This window comes from Bombus vancouverensis, unplaced genomic scaffold, assembly GCF_051014615.1.
Source record: "Bombus vancouverensis nearcticus unplaced genomic scaffold, iyBomVanc1_principal scaffold0058, whole genome shotgun sequence".
Classification (NCBI taxonomy): Eukaryota; Metazoa; Arthropoda; class Insecta; order Hymenoptera; family Apidae; genus Bombus; species Bombus vancouverensis.
The window spans coordinates 218,178-223,830 of record NW_027468949.1 but is presented as its reverse complement, the minus strand read 5'-3'; positions in this window follow the sequence as shown (position 1 = coordinate 223,830).

Below are 5,653 nucleotides of genomic sequence, written 5' to 3'. Positions count from 1 at the left end.
ACACTCTCAAAAATAGCATAGAAAATTATTTTAAAGAAAAACAAGAGAACTTTTATCGAGACGGAACCTACCAGAAAAATGGGAAGAAGTTGTACAACGAGAGGGGGATTACATTTTTTCATGAAACTGAAAGGTATGTAAACGATCTTAACATATATAACCTCTCGAAAAACGGCACGAACTTATGGGATGACCTAATAATTAAACAACTATAAATATATCAAAAGATTATAATAAAAGAATGTAATAGAATATCTAATGTCCGTACTTGTAAATACAACGAAAAACGTAACGTGTAGATTGCAGATGTTTATGAATGTAAAATTTGCGAAAAGCATATGAAAGTTATACACATAAAATATACAAATATTGACATATGCACGAAAACTATGCGTATATGCACAAAGATATGTACAATTTATGAGTAATATGTCTAATATTGATTTATTAACGTTATGTGAATTGATACAAAAGGATATTTAACAATTTCGTTTTAAATAAAAATCTATTTATGACGACGCGCCAAAATTCGCATTACGATAAATTACGATAAATTATAAATTGCTTTTCCGTATCTGCAGCACTCGAATTGTACAAGTAATGTGTGCGTTTGAGGGCCCGACCTTTTGGTCGACTGCGCCATACCTGCAGTAAAAACGCATACTGGCTTCGCATTTAGATGTTCGCGTTCGACTTGGGAATGGCGCGCATAGATGGTCGGCGCGCGACTTGCCCTCTCCTTGCGGATCATTGGACAAGTTAAACCTACCCTTTCGGGCGGCAGCTCGCTTAGCTGGCGCCACGCGATACCTGCCACCATATAGCTCGGTCCCAGCAGGTTGGCTCTCCAGCCGATTATTCCTGCTCGGCAACCATTTTGTAGGCTTACCGCTTGCACCGACGGTCACAGGTTTCCTCTCCAGCTCGCACGCTTCGTGCTTTTTTCTGCGCCCCGGTTCTTCGTTACTGTTGTTTTCTTGGTTCTATCTTGTTTATTGTTCTATCTTCGATCCAGTGTTCTGTTTGTTGTATCCGTTTATTTCTTCGTTGCGATTCTTTGTTTGGTTGTTGTTGTTGTCTCTATAAACTTGAAATATAAATGCAATTTCCTTTTAAATACAGTAACGAGGTTTATTCAATTTCGATAACATTGTATTAGTAAGATATCGAAGCTAGCAACTTTTCGTTGAAGTTTATTTTATATTTCTTAAATTATTCGGGTAAAGATAACTCCACACTGACGGCCTATTGTCCACAGACAGATGTCGTAGTAATCGGCGGACAATGTCTGTCAGTGAAACTTAAGGCGCGTACGGGCAGACTACAGGTATCTGTAGACATTGCCTGCCGACAACACATGCCAAAACATGTATATAAACTGCCTGCAAGCAACGTCGCTTGTCCACTAGAAGTTTGCCGGGTATCACTGCGTATCGATGAGTCGAAGATGCCTTGGAGATGCAACACACGGATCGTTTAAATCTACCTGTAATCCAATCAAGCTAGCCTAAAAAAAAGACAAATTCAACATTAAATTGTATCGGACATTTTGCTACAACGCTCAACTGATAGAAATCATGCTCAGGAACAAATATATGTCTTTGCTAACTTTCTAAATATATGTAGACGACGTTTTAAATTGCTAGTAGTTGAAACAAACAATATGATATATTTTTGAGTGATCTATAAGGATTTACAGGCCCACTGGGAAATCTTATTAGTGTTCTCTTGCACTATGTATTAAAGCGCATCAACACCGATAGAAGCACTGTACACGCGATATCGTCGCGTCGTGTCTCCTGAAAATCGCCGATAAGTCGCTCGAAACTTTACTGGAAACATTTCTCCATGTTCTACTGACAATCACATAGCATGTGTCATTGCTGGAATTTGATAAATTTGGTTGAGAACACGAAAGAATTTTCCGTTTACAGCAAAGCAAGGGACTATCGAGTTGGAACAATTCGTGTTTGAAAATAGCGTTCTATGCTAAAATAGCGGTGGAAATTATACTACATGTAAAAGTGAGTCATAAAAACAAATACAATTTTCTTATTTTCTATCTTTTTTACTTTTATCGCAAGTTTGATTTCTATACATATAACTGTTTTCAATTTAAGGAGGAACTTATTTTCTTAAGGGCTTTTCATACAAATTTGAAAAATAACTGTTGTTTTTGATCCCTTATCTCTATCTTTATCCTTCTATTTTTGTGAGACTGTATCGGTTATTTATTCTTAATATTTACAATCCGAAGTCTAATTTATGTGCCGTATTAATTTTCTGTGAATAATTTAGAGATATGTGAAATCTTGCTATATATATATATATATATATATATATACTGTTTGGTACCTATTAGAAGTGCGTTCGATCTAATGTGGAAAATTCTTAATTTTAATAAAATAGTTTCAAATTGCTAAGGCTGGGGCAAACTAAGAAGTTTCTGGAATATACAGGGTAGTAAGTCGCTTCGCAGATATGTGTACATCGGGACAATATGTTACATATGTAATCCCTTACACAGTTTCGTATTATCTTGTAAAATAATCATTCTTCTTTTAATATCGGTTGGTTTTTATATTTTTATTTCATTTATCTCATAGATTATAATTCCTTTAGGAAATTTTTGCAAAAATTTTCGCGCGTATTCCAAGTTGGCCCGTTGACTAGTTGGCAAAAAGAATTCCGCCGGCAGACGTATGCCGATGCCGTAAATCATTTCGGCCGCCGTTGCGTTTAGGTCCTCCTTTATCGCGGTTCTTATACCTAATAAGACGATCGGGAGAATTCCGACCCAGTTGCTCGTGTCGTGGCATTTGATCACCGCCTTTAATTGTCTGTGTAGGCGTTCTACCATCCCGTTAGACGCTGGATGGTAGGCCGTTGTACGCAAATGTTTGACGCCGAGCAACCGGCATAATTCCTCGAATAAACGCGATTCGAATTGACGTCCTTGATCAGTCGTAATTTTCAAGGGTACGCCGAAACGAGATATCCAGGTAGAAAGGAGGGCCGAAGCCACGGTTGACGCTTCCATATCGGCGATAGGTATGGCTTCAGGCCAACGCGAAAAACGATCGATACACGTAAGGCAATAACGGTATCCTTGCGAATATTGCATTGTGATGATATCTACGTGTATATGCTCGAACCGGCCCGCTAGCGTTCCGAACGTTCCGACGGGCGAGGATACGTGTCTGGTGACTTTGTTGCGCTGACACGGTATGCATTGTCGTGTCCACGTTCGGCAATCTTTATTTACCGACGGCCAGACGAAGCGCGTCGCTACCAATTTTCGCGTAGCTCGCATCCCCGGGTGGGAAAGTCCATGTAGCGCTTGGAATACGGTGCGGCGTAACGGTTCCAGTACGTACGGTCGCACGGTCTCGGTTTTAATATCGCAGTATAACTCGACGTTGTGATCGGGAAATCGTACTTTTCTCAGCTGCAACGCGCTCGAGCCAGCGTTGATAATTTTGCGTAGCTCGCTATCCTTTTCTTGCGCTGCAGCTAGCGTATGGTGATCTATTGGTTTTCCGATCGCTTCGATGCGAGATAGAGTATCGGCTACGTTATTTTCTACCCCTTTTATGTGACGGATATCCGTCGTAAACTGTCCGACGTAGTCCAGATGTCGAAACTGTCTCGGCGAACACTTATCGAGGTTCTACAAACATTGTGGCCTTTTTCCTACTTAGTTCGGTAATTTTCAATTTTAAGGTGTTGAACAATTTCGTTTCGTTGTAATTTAAGATTTGTTAACGAGCACTTTTCACAAACTGACCGCTGTTACTTGTCTTTGGATCGTTGTTTTGTGAATACGGTGAATGTAGGAATAAGAAAGAAGAGAAGCAATTGAGATACAACGAGATACCTTACAGATTTTATATCTAGACAAATAAAGTCAAAAGAAATATAATTTAACCAGTGTCTGGATCCATTTGGACTAGTCAGCAAATAACGGAAGTTGTTTAACTTAGTGTCATAAGAAGCCAAGGTATCTCTAAACGACGGATTTAGTATCAACATTCATTGTAACTTCAAAGAATTGTGTCGGACTTAGGCATGGTCTTCTGTGCAGTTGACCGAACGTTGCGCATTTCCAGAGTTTAGCTATCGTCCAATATCATTTTGATCGTGAGATTCTCGAAAATCCAATTAAATCGTTTTATAACAATGAAATAAAAAATATGAAAACTTCGTTTTTCTTATTTTGGCAATTTATGAGTAATTGCGTTATCGCTGGAGCAGACAAAGAAAACACCGGAAACTACTTGCAGTGATCAGTTCCGCGAAGTAGTGGGGATAACTCGTATCCGCTTAAAATTTGAAGAGACAAATTTTCGACTCTCTGAGCGACGTTTATTTCGTCAGGACTATCAATTGTCGTTTGAACGTTGTGTTTCGATCGTTCGCGGAGAGACGCGATCGCGAGATAGCACGTCAACGAGAGTTGTAAGTTCCCGTTACGATTAAATAATCGACGCCACGAACTGATCGATTCCCTTATTTCGATTAGGATAATAAGGGTAGTTCAATGAATTCCACAGAATTAACACAAATAAATTAACGTTTATTTTAACAAATTATCAACTAGGAAGACATAAAGAGAACAACAAAAAGAAATGTAACTGCGTTTTGCTTGATAAGTAATGCGCGATATAAGAGATGTGTTGACGGTTCGGCTTCTCGAAAAGTTCTGCACGCCTTTCGATTTTTTCCGTTTTTTCTGGAAGGCGACCCCCACTACGTTCGGATCACGCCACATTCTTTTACGCGAGGTAAAATAACGGCCACGAATCGACGTTTCTGGAGGTCGCCCTGCTTAATGAACCATGCGCTTGCCACTACAATGTTTGTTTGCCGGGCAGCCGCGACGATCCGTCTGCGACATTATAGTGCCGCGATCGACAGTTAAGAATATGATCTATGGTAAGCCGCATGGCGTAACACGTTGCATTAATTTCTCTAATGTAATTTCGCGTACCTTTAACTGTAACTCAGTTCTTTCGGTACTTAACGAGAGAGCCGAAAATTTCGTCGTTTTAAAGTTTGACGATCTCGATAATTGTTAATTGTGTAATTTCGTGCTCCTGATAAGGATCGATAACTTACAATTAATATGCATAAAAATAATTACAAATATTGTTAAATATGCCCGCCTTGATATTCAGTACATTTATTATTTCTTCGTAACATGTTTTTAAAGACGCTTAATAATATCTCTTCACTTATTTGTGACACTCGCCTTTCGATATTCTCCTCAGCGGTTTCGATTTGTACACATCAGTCTCTAACATCCCACAGAGAAAGAAGATTATTCTATTCTCTCCGTTTATTACGCCCCAAGGCTTACTATAGGCCGTGTTCCTAACCGTCGCAAACAGATCGTCTTACATGACCGTCGAGATATACACAAAGTAGCGATAAACGCATAGTTGTCGTCAAGCAGCGAGTTCCAGAAACATCTATTCGCCTTCGGTGCGTTATTTTATCCGCATAAAGAAAGAAGCTGGTATACGTGATCATAGGCGCGAACGGTGGCGTGATCCGAGCGTAGTGGGGGTCGTATCTCAGAGAAGACAACGAAAAGGATCGAAGAGTAATCGGTCCCTTCTGAAGAGTCAAACGTTATAAATTGCTTAGTCTA